Below are 19003 nucleotides of genomic sequence, written 5' to 3'. Positions count from 1 at the left end.
CATATATATATGTTATTTATATGTACTAGATATAACTTCTTTTGTGATATATGTGTTGCAAGTATTATCTCCCAGCCTGTGGTGGGTTTTTTCTTAATGATGTCTTTTTAAAGAGCAAGGTATTTAGTATTAAAAGTCAAATTTGTCTCTCTTTTTTTTTTAATATTCATGCTTTTTTATGTTCTAAGAAATCTTTATCTATACCCTAAGTCACAATCATCTTTTTTTATATTTTCATCTAGAATTTTATAGCCCTAGTATTTATATTTAATCCATGATCCATTGTAAATTGCTTTTTAGTAATTTTGTGAGATAAAGTTTGGTGTTCTTTTTTTTTTTTTTTTAATGCAGATGTCTAGTTTTTCAAGAATTGTTTGGGGAAGAATTTCTTTCCCACAGAATTGCCATGGCACCTTTGTCTTAAGTTAATTGACCACATATGCATGTTGATTTCTCAACTCTATATTTTGTTTCCTTGATAAATATTCTGTCTGTCACCAGTTCTGTGCTATCTTGTTCAATATAGTTTTATACTATGCTCTAAAATCATACGGTGTAAGTCCTTCAAATTTTTTAAAACTTACCTGGTTATTCTAGGTTGCTTGCATTCCACATAAATATTAGATTGAAGCAATAATTCCAACCCCCAAAAATAGAATTTTTATTAAGATTTAGGTGGCTCAAACAGTTTGTACTCGACTGCTAATGTAAAGGTTGGTAGTTTTGAAGCCACCCAGCAGCACCTCAGAAGAAAGACCTAAAAATCTGCTTCTGTTAAAATTAGATCCATGAAAACTTTATGGAAGATAGAATCTAACAACCCAAATGTATATATAACTTCAACAACTTAACAACAAAAAGTCAAATAACCCAATCTAAAAATAAGCAAAGAACTTGAATAGACAAAGAGGGCATTGAAATGGTAACAAAACACATGAAAAGATGCTCAACATAATTAACTATTGGAGAGATTCAAATCAAAACCACAATTAGACACACTTTCCCTCCCACTAGGATGACTAAGATAAAAAATATTAAAAAAAAAAAAACAGAAAATACTAAATGCCTGAAGAGGATGTTAGGAAATTGGAACTTTGGTTCATTGCTGGTGGGAATGCAAAATTGTTCAGCTATTGTGGAAAACACTGTGGTGATTCCTAAAAAAACTAAGAATAGAACTATCATATGACCCAGCAATTCCACTACTAGGAATATACCCCAGTGACTTGAAAGCAGCAACACAAACACACACAAGTACACTGATTTTCACTGTGGCATTATTCACAATAGCCAAAGGTGGAAACAGCCTAAATGCCCATCAGCAGATGAATGGATAAACAAAATGTGGTACATACATGCAATGAAACACTACTCAGACAGAAAGAGAAATGAATTCTTGATACATGCTACAGCATGAATGGAGCTTGAAGACATGCTGAGTGAAATAAATGAATAACAAAAGAATAAATATTGTATGACATCGCTTACATAAAAAGACAAGAACAGGTAAATGTATAGAGACCAAAATGTATTAGTGGTTACCAGGGGAGTGAGGGAGAGGGAAATGGGGTGTTATTGCTTATGAATCACCGAGTTTTGGTTTATGGGAATGGAAAAATTGCATTGATTAAGGGTAAGTTTGCACAGCCAATATATGTAATTGATGTCATGAGACGTGCACTTGTAAAGAGTTGAATTGACAAAAGCAGTGTGATGCATATATTTACAACAACAACAAAAACAGCAGCTACTGAGGCTGTTTATGTACAGCCAAATACCTCATGGGTTTTGGTTTCTTAGAGATTTAGGTTCATGGTTTCATGGGGCATGCCAGTTAATTGGCCTAATTACGTGTTTAGTGTTTCTGTTCTATCTCCTAGCTTTTTATATGGTACCTTGGGTATTAACACTTGCCAGCAGTTATCCAAGGTACAACAATTGGTCTTTATATGCCTGGAGCAACAGAGGAAGGAGAGCCAAGAATAGGAGGAAGAAAAGAAATGTGTGGCTAATTGTTGCCATGAACAACTGCCTCCTTTGCCATGAGACAGAAGAACAGGATGGTGCCCAGCTACCATTACTGAACATTTTGATCAAAGATTCTATAGAATAATCCTGATCAAAAAAGAAAGTGTAGAATAGAATTTCAAATTTTCATGGAGATGGATGAAGTCCTGAAACTACTGCCCTGAGACCATCTTTAAACCTTAAATCAAAAATATCTCATGATGTCTTATTAAAATCAAACAATATTTTAGCTTAACTAGTAAAAAATGTCTGCCTTGAGCATTGTGCTGTTTTAAGAACTATCTGTATAGGATCCAGTGGACAACAGCAACTCAAAAGATTAAATGGGAAGCTTAGGTGGCGGTGAGTTTATGTTAATGGGGGAGGAACAATTCGGAAAAGGAGGGTGGAAAAGGTGGCACAACTTGAAGAGTGTAATAAATGTCACTGAATTGTAGGTTTCGAAATTGTTGCACTGGCCTATGATTTGCTGTGTATATTCTCAACAAAAAAACTAAAATAAATTATTGGAAAAAAAAAAGTTCCGCTCTGATAGTTCCACTCTGTAACACACGGGGTCATCATGAGTTGGAATAGTTTAGATAGCAACGGAATTGTTAGTTTATTTATCTTTTTTAATAGATCAATTTGTGGAGTACTGCTTACTAAAAATATTAAACTTTTAAAATCTATAAACATGGTACTGTTCTCCGTTTGTATCTGTTTTCTTCAATTTTTCTTGGCAATGTTTTATTATTTTTACTATGCCTGTATTGGAATGATTTTGTTAGATTTATTTATAAATATTTTATGTTTTATACTGTACTGTAAGTGGAAGTTTTAATTTATTTTTCATATCATGTGCTGTTATTTAAAAAAATACAATTGATTTTATATTAACCTTGTATTCTGTGAATTTGCTGAATTTACTTGAAAATTCTAGTAGTTCCTTTGTAAATTTGCTGGATTAGCAAACTGTATTATTAGCAAAGTAATTTTTTTTTCTCTATCCATTTTTAACTGTTCAACTTGAGATCAAAAATTGTCTCTTCCTGTAGTACTTTACTAAAAGTTGCAACGAGGCCGTTTCAATCCATTAAAAATCAATTAGAACTAATAAATGAGTTAAACAAGGCCGAAAGGTACAATATCAGTGTTTAAAAAACAACTGTTTCTCTCTACATTAGCTATGAAAAATCCAAAATGAAAGTAAGAAAACAATTCCATTTATAAAAGTATTAAAAAAAATGAAATAAGGATAAATTTACCAAAAGAAGTGCAAGAATTATAATCCTGAAACTGTAAAACATTCTTGAAAGAATTTTAAAAATATATAAATAAATGCAAACACACTCCATGTTTATGGATCAGAAAACTTAATATGGTTAATATGGCAATATTCTTCAAATTGCTCTAGAAATTCAACACAATCCCTATTAAAATGCAGCTGCCTTTTCTCAGTTTTGACAAGCTGATCTGAAAATTCATATGGAAATGTAAGGGATCCAAAACAATCTTAAAAAGAAAACGTTTAACGACTCACAATTTCCAATTTCCAAAATTACTGCAAAGCTACAACAATGAAGACAACGTGGTATTACCACATATAGATCAATGGAATAATCATGAAAGTCCAGAGATAAACCCTTAAGTTATGGTCAATTGATTTTTGACAAAGGTGTCAAAACATTTCAATGGGAAAAATAGCCTTTCCAAAAATGGTGCTTGAGCAATTATATATTCACATGCAAAATAATAAAATTGGACTCCTTTCTGACACCATAAACAAAAATTAACTCAAAATGGATCATAGACCTGAATGTAAGAGCCAAAATGAAAAAAAAAAAAACTCTTAGAGGAAAATATCAGAGCAAATTTTCATGAAATTGAGTTAGGCAAAGACTTCTTAGATATAACACCAAAAGCAGAAACAACAAAAGAAAAAAATAATAATAATAAATTGATCTTGCAAAATTAAAACGTTTTTGCTGCAAATTATATCATCAAGAAAATAAAAAGAAAACCTACATAATGGGAGAAAATATTTGGAAATTATATATCTGATAAGGCACATATATCCAGAATACATAAAGAGATCTTACAACTCAATAATAAAAGGATAAACAAACCAATTAAAGATTAGGCAAAGTATCTGAATAGGTATTTCTCCAAACTGGATATATAAATGATCAATAAGCATATGCAAAGATGCAAACCAAAATCACATACCACCACCTCACATCCAGTAAACCCGTTGTCTTCTAGTCGATTCCGACTCACAGTGACCCCGTAGGACAGAGTAGAACTGCCCCATAGGGTTTCCAAGGAGTGGCTGGTGGATTCGAATTGCCAACTTTTGGTCAGTGGCTGAATGCTTAACCACTGTGCTACCAGGGCTTCACACCCACTAGGATGGCTATAATCAAAAAGACAGATAATAACATGTTTGAGATGATATGGAGAAAGTCGAACCTCATACACTGGTGGTGGGAATGTAAAATATTTCTGCCTCTTTGAAGAGAGTTTGGCAGTTACTCAAAAGTATAAACAGTGAGTTACCATATGGCTTAGCAATTTCACTGGTAGTTATATACTCAAGAGAACTGAAAGCATGCATCCACGCAAAGACTTTTACACAAATGTTCATGTTCATAGAAGCATTGTTAATAATAGCAAAAAATTGTAAACAATTCAATTGGACATCAACTGATGAATGGATAACAATATGTGGTATATCCATACAATGGAATATTCAGACAAAAAGAACAGATGTACTGATACGTTCTACAGCACAGAAGAACCTTGGAACATTATGCTAAACAAAAGAAGACAGACACAAAGGGACATATATTGTATGATTCCATTTGGATAGAATATCTAGAATAGGAAAACCCATAGAGACAGAAAGTAGACTAGTGGTTGACAAGGGCTGGGGTCTGGGGTGGATAGGGTAAGATGAGGCTTGTCTGGTAATGGGTATGGAGTTTCTTTTCAGGATGATGAAAAGGTCCTAAAATTAGATTGTGCTGATGGATGTAACACTGTGAATATAGTAAACAACTTTGAACTGTGTACTTTGAAATGGGTGCATTGTAGGGCATGTGACTTATTTATCAATAAAACCTAAAAGAAGAGAGAGAAATCATTTCATAAATTAGATTTTCCCATTATTTCTCTAAAGCTCAATAAGCACACAGTACTGAATAAAGTAGATAATTTATATAGATGTTTTAGGACTGCATAACATGAATTACTTAGCTGGAAGTAGAGACATCATTAGTGTTAGGATTCCACTTCAACACAGTGAATTTCACCTGCATTCTGTTGTTTGCTTTCCTTACTTACAAGCACCAGTTCTGACTACTAGACAGGGCTCTCTTGGTTGCAAATTACAGAAATTCAATTCAAACTAGTCTAAGGAAGCATGAAAATTTATCTGCTCAGGTAAATGGGTGGGGGAGGGACAAATATTTATCTCTTTTTCTCAGGTAGGCTCTGCTCCACTAGAAACCCACAACTCCTCACCATCTCACATGGCAATAGCAACAGAAAGACTGTTTCCTAACCAAAAGCTCTGGTAAATAAGTTCTAGGTAGAACCCTATGGGTTACACACCACCTCTCAATCAGAAAATAAAGCAAAAAGAAAAGAAGAAGGAGTAGGAGGAGAAGGAGGAGAAAAGGGAGGAGAAGCTGAAAGAGATACTTTAAAAGGGAAAAAAAATAAACAACTTTTGTCTCTTGGTGAGGTTTAGGATTAACAATGAATTGTTTTCCTCTCCTTATTAATAATTTGGTATCAATTTTGAATTAAGATAAAGGAACCATAAAATTAGAGAACAAAATATCAGCTTCATTAAAAGTAATGATAATCAAGGAGCGGGGCTTATATCTGTAACCAAATATTATTCATATTACTATATCTTGGACAACTGCCAACCTACTGAAGAAGCCATTTTCCACCTGGTGATAGTCCAACAGCTCTGAAAAAGAAAGCTGTCAGAAAGCATTTAATTCCCACTCCCAATCTCACCAATCATGCATGCCAGTCCCTCCTCCACCTCCCTTCCCAATTATCATCCTGCTTTGGGAAGGACTAAAAGAGGAATAAAGAAAAGCCAAAATAACTGCCCCTATACCTTTACCTTCTGAGGAGTGTAAATTCCTTTCCCTCTATGAAAAATGAGGAGATGTGATGTTTCCTTGATAACATTCAGAACAGAGAGAATAACTACATTTATGTAAACATTAGCTAAGGTAAGGGACACACAGGTTGGTACATACACATACCTGGATAAACACACATATATTAATTTTACTACGTGTTATGGATTGAATTATGCCCTCTACCCCCAAAATGTGTATCAACTTGGCTAAACCATGCTTCCCAGTATTGTGTGGTTGTTCAGCATTTTGTGATCTGATGTGATTATCCTATATGCTGTAAATCTTATCCTTTATGATAATGAGGCAGGATTCAATGCAGTTATGTTAATGAGGCAGGACCCAATTACAGGACTACAGTATCTTGAGTCAATCTCTTTTGAGATATAAAAGAGAGAATCAAGCACAGAAGATAGGGACCTCGTACCACCAAGAATGAAGAACCAGGAGGGGAGCATGTCCTTTGGACCTGGAGTCCTTGTGACAAGAAGCTCCTAGACCAGGGGATGACTGATTACAAGGACCTTCCTCCAGAGCTGACAAAGAAAGTCTTCCCTTGGATATGGTGCCCTGAATTCAGATTTCTAGCCTCCTAAACTGTGAGAGGAAACCCTGGTGGGGTAGTGCTTAAGAGCTATGGCTGCTAACCAAAAGGTTGGCAGTTCGAATCCACGAGGTGCTCCTTGCAAGTTGTATGGGGCATTTCTACTCTGTCCTATAGGGTCGCTATGAGTTGGGATTGACTTGATGGCAATGGTTTTTTTTTAACTGTGAGAGAATAAACTTCTGTTTGTTAAAGCCATCCACTTGTGATATTTCTGTTATAGCAGCACTGGATAACTAAGACATCATGTCTTCCTCCTTTCTGTACTCACACAGAAAAATGCATGTCACTCAATGTTACTTATCTCTTTGAATGGCTGTTCTGGAAGAAGTGTTTGAAGTTGATACTAGCTAATGCTGAGTAGAGAAAAAAGCTTTATTAACTATAGTGGCCATGCTTTGACATATATTGTTGCTGTGTGCCATTCAGTAGATTCCAACTCATAGCTACCCTATAGGACAGAATAGAACGGTCCCATAAGGTTTCCTAGGCTGTAATCTTTATGGGACCAGATCACCAGGTCTTACTTCCAGCGGAGCTGCTTGGTGAGTTCTATTCACCAACCTTTCAGTTAGCAGCCCAGCACTTAACCATTGTACCACCAGGGCTCTTTTGATATATATTACTATATCTTAAATCCACGACACATTATTTAATTTTGCTAAATCATATAATCATGATGTGATGACTAGGTATCATTGTAGCACAGTACAATGTTGATTTTAATGCAGTTATAGAGTCCTCAGAATTAAAAATCAACTATGCTGCAATATTTTAGAAAAGTGACTAGTTAATAATGAATGTACAACTAAAGATTTTTTCTCTTTCACTAGTTTAAATGTCTTTGAAATTAAAATTTATTTTCCACTTAAGAAATAATTAGTTCTGAAGGTGGAGCCAACATGGTCCTATAGACAGAAGCACCATGCCATCCCTCTGCAGCAAAGACCTGAAAAACTAAGCAAAACAGATACAAACATCAATCCTGGAACCCTAAGCATCAAATGAAGGGATAAAGGACTTGATCAAGCACCGAATGGAATAAGAAACTGAAAGAGAGCAGAGAATGAGGAGAGTTACAGAGTGGAGGTCCCCTATCAGCTAATGTGGCATAGATTCACCATCTTTGACTACAGCCACAAAGGAATGCAGACAGAAAGCACAAGAAGGCAACTTCACAGAGACCCCAACAGGGGACAGAGCACCCAGTAACCAAGAGTACGTGCTTCCCCACCCCCAACCCTTCTGCCCTCTATGCAGCCTCCACTGCTTTCCAACAAGCCATGGTCACTTGGCCAGAGAGACACAAGCTCACTGCCACTCAGGTCCACCCCACCCCCTTTGGGTGGCTCTTTCGGTGCCATTTTTTTCTGGTTGTTATTGAGTTTTTTTGCTTGTTCTGTTTCTTCTCTCTCTTTCCTTTCCTCCCTTTCCTTTCTCTCACTCACTTAGCTCCATGCGCTGCCCCCAACCCTTCTTGATGGGCAATGTTGCACTGCTTGGCTAAAGAGCCACTGGCACACAGCCTCCTTGGGTCCGTGCTGCCCGCCCCCAGCAGGCTCCCTCAGTGCTATTTTTGTTTGTTTGGCTACTTTCTTGTTTGTTTGTTTTTTTTTTCTTTTTTGGTTGGCATTTTGATTCTTCTCTCTCTCTCCCTTCCTTCCTTTCCTGTCTCTCATTCACCTAGCCCCATGCACCACTCCCTCCCTTCTCAATGGGCTGCGTTGCACTGCATGGCTAGAGAGCCTCTGGCATATGGTTTCCAAGTGTCTGCACTGCCCCCACAAGCCAGCTCCCGCAGTGTCATATTTTTTATTTTTCTTTATCATTCTCTTCTCCCTTTTCCTTCTCCCTCCAGTCTAGGCCCTCCGTTGCCTCTGCCACTTTCTGACAGGCCATGCCTCACCACTTAGCAAGAGAGACATCAGCTCACTGCCACCCCATTTCCACCCTGCTCCCAACGGCCAGTTCCCTCAGCACCATATTTATTTTGTTGCTGATTTTTTGTTTTTCCTTTCTTCTCTCTCTTTCCCTTCTTTTCTTTCCATTCTCCCACCCACCTAGCCCTGTGTGCCACCCATGGCCCATCTTGATAAGCAGAGCCACGTGACTTGGCTAGAGAGCCAGACACACACATCAAAAAAGAGGAAAGGAACAAACCAAAATGTTAGCTATACAACCTGAACAAATAGAAAGAGAACAGCAAAAGAAACCCACAACTACCAGAAGAAAGGAAATAATAAAGATCAGAGCAGAAATAAATGAAATAGAGAATAGAAAAACAATAGAAAGAATCAACAAAACCAAAAGGTGGTTCTTTGAAAGGATCAACAAAATCGACAAACCACTGACCAAACTGACAAAAGAAAAACAGGAGAGGACGCAAATAACCCAAGTAAGAAACGAAATGAGAGGCACTACAATAGACTCAACTGAAAGAAAAAAGATCGTAATGGAGTACCATGAAAAACTATACTCCCACAAATTTGAAAACCTAGAGGAAATGGACAAATTTCTAGAAACAAACTACCTACCCAAACTAACACAAACTGAAGTCAAAAATCGGAAAAGACCCATAACAAGAGATTGAAAAGGTAATTAAAAAAAAACTTCCAACAACAAAAAAAAGCCCTGGCCCAGATGACTTCACTGGAGAATTCTACCAAACATTCAGAGAAGAGCTTGCACCAGTACTTCTCAAACTATTTCCGAATACAAAAAAGGAAAGGATGCTTCCAAATTCGCTCTACGAAGCCAGCATAACCCTGATGCCAAAACCAGGCAAAGACACCACAAACAAGGAAAATTATAGACCAGTATCTCTCATGAATATAAATGCAAAAATTCTCAACAAAATTCTAGCCAATATAATTCAGCATCATATAAAAAAAAAAAATACATCCCAAACAAGTGGGATTCATACCAGCTATGCAAGGATGGTTCAACATTAGAAAATCAATCAGCATAATTAACCACATAAATAAAACAAAAGAAAAGAATCATGTGATCATCTCAATCAATGTAGAAAAGGCATTCTTTAAAGTCCAACATCCATTCCTGATTAAAAAAACTCAATAAAATAGATGTAGAAGGGAAATTTCTCAACATAATAAAGGGCATTTATACAAAACCAACAGCCAACATCTTTCTCAGTCGAGAGAGACTGAACATATTCCTCCTGAGAACAGGACCAAGACAAGGATGCTGTTTATCACAGCTCCTATTTAACATTGTGCTGGAAGACCTAGGTAAAACAAAAAGGCGAGAAAAAAATAAAGGACATCAAAATTAGTAAGGAAGAAGTAGAACTATCCCTATTCACAGATGATATGATACTATACATAGAGAACCCAAAAGCTCTACAAGAAAACTACTGGAACTAATAGAAAATTTCAGCAGAGTAACAGGATACAAGATAAACATAGAAAAATCAGTTGGATTCGTATACACCAATAAAGGGAACTAGGAAAATGAAATCAGGAAAGCAATACCATTTATAATAGCCCCTAAGAAAATAAACTATTTTGGAATAAATCTAACCAATGACATAAAAGAAAACTACAAAACAAAACTGCAAGAAACCAAAAGTGATCTACTTAAATGGAAAAACATACCATACTCATGGATAGGTAGATTCAACATGTGAAAACATCAGTTCTACCCAAAGCAATCTACAAATAAAATGCAATCCTGATCCAAATACCAAGAGCATTCTTTAACAAGATGAAAAACTAATCATTAACTTTACATGGAAAGGAAGAATTTCCACATAAGTAAAGCACCACTGAGGAAGAACAATAAAGTAGGAGACCTCACAGTACCTGGCCTCAGAACATCCTATAAAGCTATGATAGTTAAAACAGCCTGATACTGGAACAATGACAGACACATTGACCGATGGAACAGAACCGAGAACCCAGATACCAATTCATCCACCTATGGTCACCTGGACAAAGGCCCAAAGTCCAATGAATGGGGAAAAGATAGTCTTTTTAACAAATGGTGGTGGCAAAACTGGATGCCCATCTGTAAAAAAATAAAACATGACCCATGCCTCACACCATACACAAAAACTAATTCAAAATGGATCGAACAGATAAATATAAAACCAAAAACTATAAAGATCATAGAAGAAAAAACAGGATCAATGCTAGAGGCATTAATAAACCTGTTGCCATCGAGTCGATTCTGACTCATCATGATCCTATAAGACAGAGAAGAACTGCCCTATAGAGTTTCCAAGGAGTGGATGGAGGATTCAAACTGCCTTCCTTTTGATTAGCCGCCCAGCTCTTTAACAAATGAAACACCAAGCACCCTAATACATGGCATAAATAGGATAGAAATGATTACTAATGATACGCAAGTAACAAAAGATAAGCTAGCTGGAATCTTCTAAAAATTAAACACTTCTGGTCATCAAAAGACTTCACCAAAAGAGTAAAAAGAGAAACTACAGACTGGGGAAAAAAGTTGGGGTATTACAAATCTGATAAAGGTCTAATCTCTAAGATCTATAGGAAAATCCAACAGCTCTACAAGAAAAAGACAAATAATCCATTAAAAAATGGGCAAAGGATATGAACAGTCACTTCAACAAAGAAGATATTTAAGTGGCTAACAAACGCATTAGGAAATGCTTGCAATCACTAGCCATTAGAGAAACGTAAATCAGTGAGATACCATTTCACCCCGGCATTACTGGCACGAATCAAAAAAACAGAAAATAACAAATAGTGGAGATGCTGTGGGGAGATTGGAATTCTTATTAACTGCTAGTGGGAATGTAAAATGGTACAGTCATTTTGGAAAATGATATGGCACTTCCTTAAAAAGCTAGAAATAGAAATACCATACGATCCAGCAAGCCCACTCCTAGGAATGTACCCTAGAGAAATAAGACTCATCACACTAATAGACATATGCACACCCATGATCTTTGCAACATTGTTCACAACAGCAAAAAGATGGAAATAACTTAAGTGCCCATCAACAGACGAATGGATAAACAAACTATGGTACATACACACAATTGAATACTGTGCAAAGATAAAGAACAATGATGAATCCACAAAACATCTCACAAAATAGATGACTCTGGAGGGCATTATGCTGAGTGAAATAAGTCAATCACAAAATGACAAATAGTGTATGAGACCACTATTATAAAAAGTCATGAAAAGGTTTACACACAGAAAGAAACAATCTTTGATGGTTACAAGGGAGGGGAGGGGTGGGGAGGGAAAAAAACACTAACTAGACAATAGATAAGTGGTAACTTTGGTGAAACATAAAACAGTACAGAATACTGGGGAAGTCAGCACAACTTGACCAAGGCAAGGTCATGGAAGCTTCATAGACACATCCACAATCCTGAGGGACTGAATTACTGAGCTAAGAGCTGGGAGCCGTGATCTCAGGGTACATTCTGCTCAACTGGCATAACATAGTTTATAAAGAAAATGTTCTACATCTACTTTGGTGAGTAGTATCTGGGTCTTATCAGCTTATGAGCAGCCATCTAACATAAGTCTATTGGTCCCACCCCCTCTGGAGTAAGGGGGAATGTAGAAAACCAAAGACACAAGGGAAAGATTAATCCAAAGGACTAATGAACTACAACAACCACAGCCGCCACCAGCCTGAGTCCAGCACAGCTAGACGGTGCCTGGCTACCACCGCCAACTGCTCTGATAGGGATAACAATAGAGAGTCCTGGACAGAGCTGGAGAAAAATGTAGAACAAAATTCTAACTCACAAAAAGGATGGATGTACTAGTCTGACAGAGACTGGAGAAACCCTGAGAGTATGAGCCCCAGATACACTTTTAACTTGGTACTGAAGCCACTTCTGAGGTTTGCCCTTCAGCCAAAGATTAGACAGGACCATAAAAGAAAACGAGACTAAGTGAGCACACCAGCCCAGGGGCAAGGGTGAGAAGGCAAGAGGGGCCAGTAAAGCTGGTAACAGGGTACTCATGTTCAAGGTAGGTAGAGTATTGACATGTCATGGGTTGGCAACCAATGTCACAAAACAATGTGTGTATTAATTGTTTAATGAGAAACTAATTTGCTTTGTAAACCTTCATCTAAAGTACAATAAAAAATAGAAAAAGAAAGAAATAGTTCTTTAAATATTAGCTATTATTAACTTTCCATTAAATTAAAATGAGCAGTTAACTAAAGATACTATCATATTCATTGATGCTATTAGTGATTATTTTTGTGTTCCGATGTCTCAAAATGTATTTAAATATTGTTAACATTGGTTTTCCCCAATGCTCAAAGAACATAACTGCAAAAGGACTATAAAAAATATATAAACATATAAGAGAAAAAAGAATAAATTCTAAGTTAGCCTTTCTCTGAAAAATAAACTTATATATTTTATACCCAAAAGTCATTAAAAACTTCATAGATTAATTTTCTGCAACTTTATACTTTAAATTTTTTAATAACAAATAATCATAACTGTAAATAAATACTAATAAAAATATTCCTTCAACCAGTTAAAAAATCCACGATTTTTATTGTAAAGTCAATTTAATCTCAATTATTCAAAAACACTGATTGAAAGAAAGATATTCTCAGTTTCATGTCATTAAATATTTTTCATATAAAATTGAATTATTTTAATTTGAAAAACTACAATCATGTTTAAATTGTCACTTATAGTATGAAGTGAAAGAAACCCTACTGAAATTTCCTCAACACATCAATTGTTGACATATTAATACTACTAAAGACATGATTTTTATACTCAGTGTATGCCATTGTTGACTCTTCTTGGTTTATTTATCATTTATATATTTTAATTACTGAACAAGAATGGATATACTATTTTCCAGCTCTTAATTACATATATAGGCTAAGTCAATGACAAGCAATTCCAGTGCATATAATCTACTTCTCTTAATTCTCAGTATGCTTCTTTCGCTCCCCTTTTCCTATCTTTACATTTAATATCAACTTTATATTACCAAATAATACCAATAACAAGATGCTTTATATCCCACATTTATATAGTAATTTGAGGTAGTTTATGTAGTCTTCTAATTGCTATACCACTATTAGAAAACAATAATTAAAAAATAACTTTACAGAATAAACAGAAGTTCAGAGAGTCTTCTGACTTGCTCAAAACACAGTACTAAAAATGTCTGGAATTAGTTCTTAAGCCCTGCATACATGGACCCACATTCATTGTTCTTTCCATGACAAGACCTATCTCCACTCCTTAAATTTAGTGAAAGCATTATATAATATCTAAACCTTTAAACACTAGCTTTTCTAGGCTAACCTGGGCTTAGCAAATAATGACTGTTTTAATTATAATTTCAGCCATGAGTAGAAAACATATCTTGGCATGTGTTATGTTGATGATTGGCAATGAGAAAATGAGGATAAAATGTCTAGAATTACTATCAGATAGAAACACATCAGCTGGACACTAGCGGGGACTTTGAGATCTGGGATAGGTGAAGAGAGCTGTGATAACACACAGAGTTGTTTTGAATATCTACCGAAACAGAGAGATTAATATTCAAGTTATTCTTATCATTTGAAAATTAGTGCATAGACATTCTTGAAAACATATGAGAAAACTTGGAAAAATTTAGAAGTACTACAAGTTTGAAGTTTGACAAACAATGATTACACTTTAAAAAGTTGGAAGAAGATTCTGCTTACTGCTGATGTGTAACATAGTATTGCCTTCTTTTCTAAGGAACACATCATTAAAGTTGAAAGATGGTTCCTTAGAGGAGGAGGTGAATATAGACCCACAAAGAACAAATCATGTCAGAGTAGACATTTGTGGATAAGATTTAGAGAAGTGCAAGATCAACATGATGGATTAGTAGCTGATTGAAAAACTCAACCCAAAGAGGTGATTAATGGATATATGTCAATGTTAAAGGTGATTTCTAGCAGGGTGCCACTGACTTTACCCTTGGCTATATCCTTTTCAAAATTTTATCAGTCATTTGGAATAAAAATATAAGAGGAATGATTATGTATTCTGTGCTTGACTAGTAGCAAGTATGTATAGTAATTATGCTAAATGACCAATTGAATAATAGAGACTTAAATGAACTTCTCAAAAGAAAAAATCAATTCAGGAATGCAGCTGGCCAGAAAATAAAAAAGTAAATGCATAAGCCACAAAAATGGAATAAAACTATTTAAAATGAGGGGAATAGAAGGCCTATTCAATTCTATAGTGACACAAGAATGCCTAGAAGTCTTTCAGCTGTGTGATGCATACTTTAAAAGAAAATGTCAAGTTAGAACAAACAGGAGAGTGAAGAGGGAAAAATGTGTTACATGAAAACATAGTTGTATTAGCTAGAGATTTTATTGCAGATGGTATGGTTTACAGTAAGGAGGTAGGTTGACTGGTCTTTGATGACTTACATGATGGTTTATATTTATTGTGTGCTGATTTATAGGCAGAAAGAAGAATGAGGTTTGGAAACCACGGAAAGACAGATTTATATTCCATCAGATGATGAGTACAAAGTTGAGAGAATAGACTTAGTAGGCTTGAGTGCCCTGATCATGCTCATGTTTAAATGTAATTCAAATGACTACTTGATCAATAGAGAACATTAGCTGCAAGATTTGACTTCTGAATTTTTTTAAATGTTATTTCTAGCTGCAAAACTAAGTCACCTGTAGAAATGAAAAGCAAAAGGCAGGTAGAAACAGTTATTAAGTTGCCTCATCACAGGATCTGTGTAAAGAAAAATATAAGATTCATCTCTGCGGTAGACTTTATTATTTACAAAAATATCTCCTTCTTGTCCCTGGATGATTAAGAAAACAACTAAGTTTTTAGGAGACTTGCATTTCGAGGAGTCATCAATATGGGCCAGAAGAGACTTTGATTATTCAAAACTTAAAATACCCCTTGTTTCCCCAAACGACAAAGGATGAATAGACTGAGAATATTGTCTAGCCCCCAAAGGGGACATATTCTCAAGGCCTTTCTCAGATGTGACAAAGTAGGATGAGGGAAAAAGGACATCTCCAAGAGTAGAACCAAGGACCATGGGAGAAAACAACAGCAAAAAAAAAAAAAAAAAAAAAAGGCAGAGCTAAAATGGCACTTATAAACAGAAGCACCATGCCGTCCCTCTGCAGCAAAAACCCAAAAAACTAAATAAAACAGACACAAACAACAATTCTGCAACCCTAAGCATCAAATGAAGGGATAAGGAACTACATCAAGTACCGAATGGAAGAAGAAACTGAAGAGAATAGAGAATAAGGAGACCTACGGAGCGGAGATCCCCTGACAGGTAACAGGGCATGGATTTGGCATCTTGGAACATAGCCGTCTATGACCTTGGACAGGGAGTATGGAGTACGGGAAGGCAACTTCATGGAGCTCCCAACAGGAGACAGAGCACCTGTAACCAGAGATACACACTTTCACACTCTTGACCCTTCTGCCTTGTACACAGCCTCTTTCCAACAGGATACAGTTCCTTGGCCAGAGAGACACCAGCTCACCTGGTCTGCCCTGCCCCCCAAAACTAGTTGCTTCTGTGCCATTTTTTGTTTGTTTGTTTGATTTTTTGTTTCTTCTCTCTCTTTCCTTTCCTTTCTTCTGCCCACCTAGCCTCGTGCACCACCCCTGCCCGTTCTCGACAGAACATGCCACACTGCTTAGCTAGAAAGCTACCTGCACGTGGCCTCCCTGGGACTGTGCCAAACCCACTGGCTGGCTCCCTCAGCACCATATTGTTATTTTTCTTTATCTTTCCCTTTTTCCTCCCACTTAGGCCCTGTGCTTCTTTCACCCCTCCCTAATGGACCATGCTGTGCCCCCCAGCGAGAGAAACACGGCTCACCACCACCCCGGGTGCTGCCCAGCCACCAATGGCCGGCTCCCTCAGCACCATATATATTTTTTTGTTTTTGATTTTTGTTTTGTTTCTTCTCTCTTTCTCCCTTTCTCCCTTTCTACCTTTCCTTTCTTCTGCCTACCTAGCCCTGTGCACCACCCTTTCTCAAGGGGCCTTGGTGCACTGCTCAGCTAGAAAGTCACTGGCACATGGCTTCCCTGGGTCTGTGCTGCTGCCACCTGCTGGCTCCCTCCACACCATATTTTTTTTATTTTTCTTTATCTTTTCCTTTCTCCCTTTTCCTTCTCCCTCCCACCTAGGTCCTGCACTGTCCCTGCCCCTTCCTGACGGGTGATACCATGCTGCTTAGTGAGAGAGACATCAGCTCACCACCACCTCAGTTCTGCACAACCCACAAAGGCCAGTTCCCTTAGGGGCATACTTTTTTTGCTTTGTTTCATTTTTTGTTTTCTTTTGTTTTTTTCTTCTATCTCTCTCCTTTCCTTCCTTTCTTTTCTCCTGCCCATGCACCACCCCAGCCCCTTCTTGACAGACTGTGCCGCACTGCTCAGCTAGTAAACCACAGGCACTTGGCCTCCTCAGGTTGGCCACGCCCCAACCCACCAACTCACACGGTGTCACTTTTTTATTTATTTATTTTTTCTTCATTTTTTTAATTGTGTTTCTCTCTTCTTTTTCTCTTCCACTTAGCTCTGCACATCACATCTTCTCCCTTCCCTTTTGCCTCTCTGGACTGTGTGCTGACCACTGTGTCCCTGAGTGACACTTGGGCAGACCTCTGGACCCCCAGATCCCATCACACACCACCCCTCGGCCCTGTCCAACCAAATGCCCCTGAGTGGCACCCGCGTGGACCCCTATCCCCACCCCATTGAGCATCTCACCCTCATGTGGCACCAATGCAGACCTTTGGACCCATGGGTCTCACCCCATGCTGCCACCTAGCCCTGTCCTGCTGAGCACCGTGCCACCAAGTGGCACCAGTGCAGACCTCCAGACTCCCAGACCCTGCCCAATGCCACCACCAGGACCTACCCTCCCGAGTGCCATGCCCCCCAGTGGCACAGGTGCAAACCCTCGAATCCCAACCAGTGTTGCCCCCAGCCACACCCCACTGAGCATTACATCCCCAGGTAGGACTGACGTAGCCCTCCAGACCCCTTGACCCTTCCCAGCCACTCCACTCCCAGACCTGCCCCATGGGACCCAGTTCGCGCTACAAACGACCCATCCTCACCATTCACCACCCTCCCTGGACCTGCTTTGCTAAACCATAGCTAAGTGACTGGCCTTGCCCACCTGACAAAGTGATGAGAACTATTGTTCCCACAGACAAGCAAGCAACAAAACATGCCCAGCCCGCCTGCCCAGACATAACCAAATAAAATGAAAAAGCAGAATGAAACAAGCAAACCTACAATCAACAAACGAAGAAAATAATTCCTGAATGTTTAGGAGACAGCAGACAATATCAAAACATAAAAAAATAGACCAGGATGGTTCCATTAAGTGACCAAAATAAAGCACTAGATAACCTTCCAGTAGAAGAAAAGACACTGGAAGTACTTGATAGGGAATTCAAAAGTCTAATATTTAGGGCTCTCCAAGAGATTAAAACCCTTTGCTGTCAAGAGAATTCCAACATACAGCAACCTATAGGACAGAATAGAACTATCCTGTGGGGTTTCCCAGGAGTGACTGGTAGATTCAAACTGCCAACTTTTGATTAGCAGCCAAGCTCTCAACAGTGTTTAATAGCTCTTTTGATTAACAGTCTTTTATTAGCTTGATTAGTACTTAGGTGGTTAAGAGCTCGGCTGCTAACTAAAAGGTTGGCTATGATATATCCAGCAAAGGTCTAATCTCTAAAATCTGTAGGAAGATCCAACTCCTGTACAACAAAAAGACAAATAATCCAATTAAAAAATGGGCAAAGGATATGGACAGATACATCACCAAAAGAAACATTCAAGAGGCTAACAGACACATGAGAAAATGCTTGCAATCACTAGCCATTAGAGAAATGCAAATCAAAACCACAGTGAGATACTATCTCACCCCAACATTACTGGTATTAATCAAAAAAAAAAAGAAAATAACAAATATTGGAGGGGCTGTGGGGAGATTGGAATTCTTATGCACTGCTGGTGGGAGTGCAACATGATACAATCATTTTGAAAAACCATACGGTGCTTTCTTCAAAAGCTAGAAATAGAAATACCATACGATCCAGCAATCCCATTCCTAGGAATATATCCTAGAGAAATAAGAGCCTCACACAAATAGACATATGCAGACCCATGATCATTGCATCATTATTTGCAATAACAAAAAGATGGAAACAATGTAAATTCCCT

Source organism: Trichechus manatus, unplaced genomic scaffold (assembly GCF_000243295.1).
Source record: "Trichechus manatus latirostris isolate Lorelei unplaced genomic scaffold, TriManLat1.0 scaffold00114, whole genome shotgun sequence".
In the NCBI taxonomy this organism is placed as follows: domain Eukaryota; kingdom Metazoa; phylum Chordata; class Mammalia; order Sirenia; family Trichechidae; genus Trichechus; species Trichechus manatus.
The sequence above is the reverse complement of the archived record's forward strand: the minus strand, read 5'-3'. Positions refer to the sequence as shown.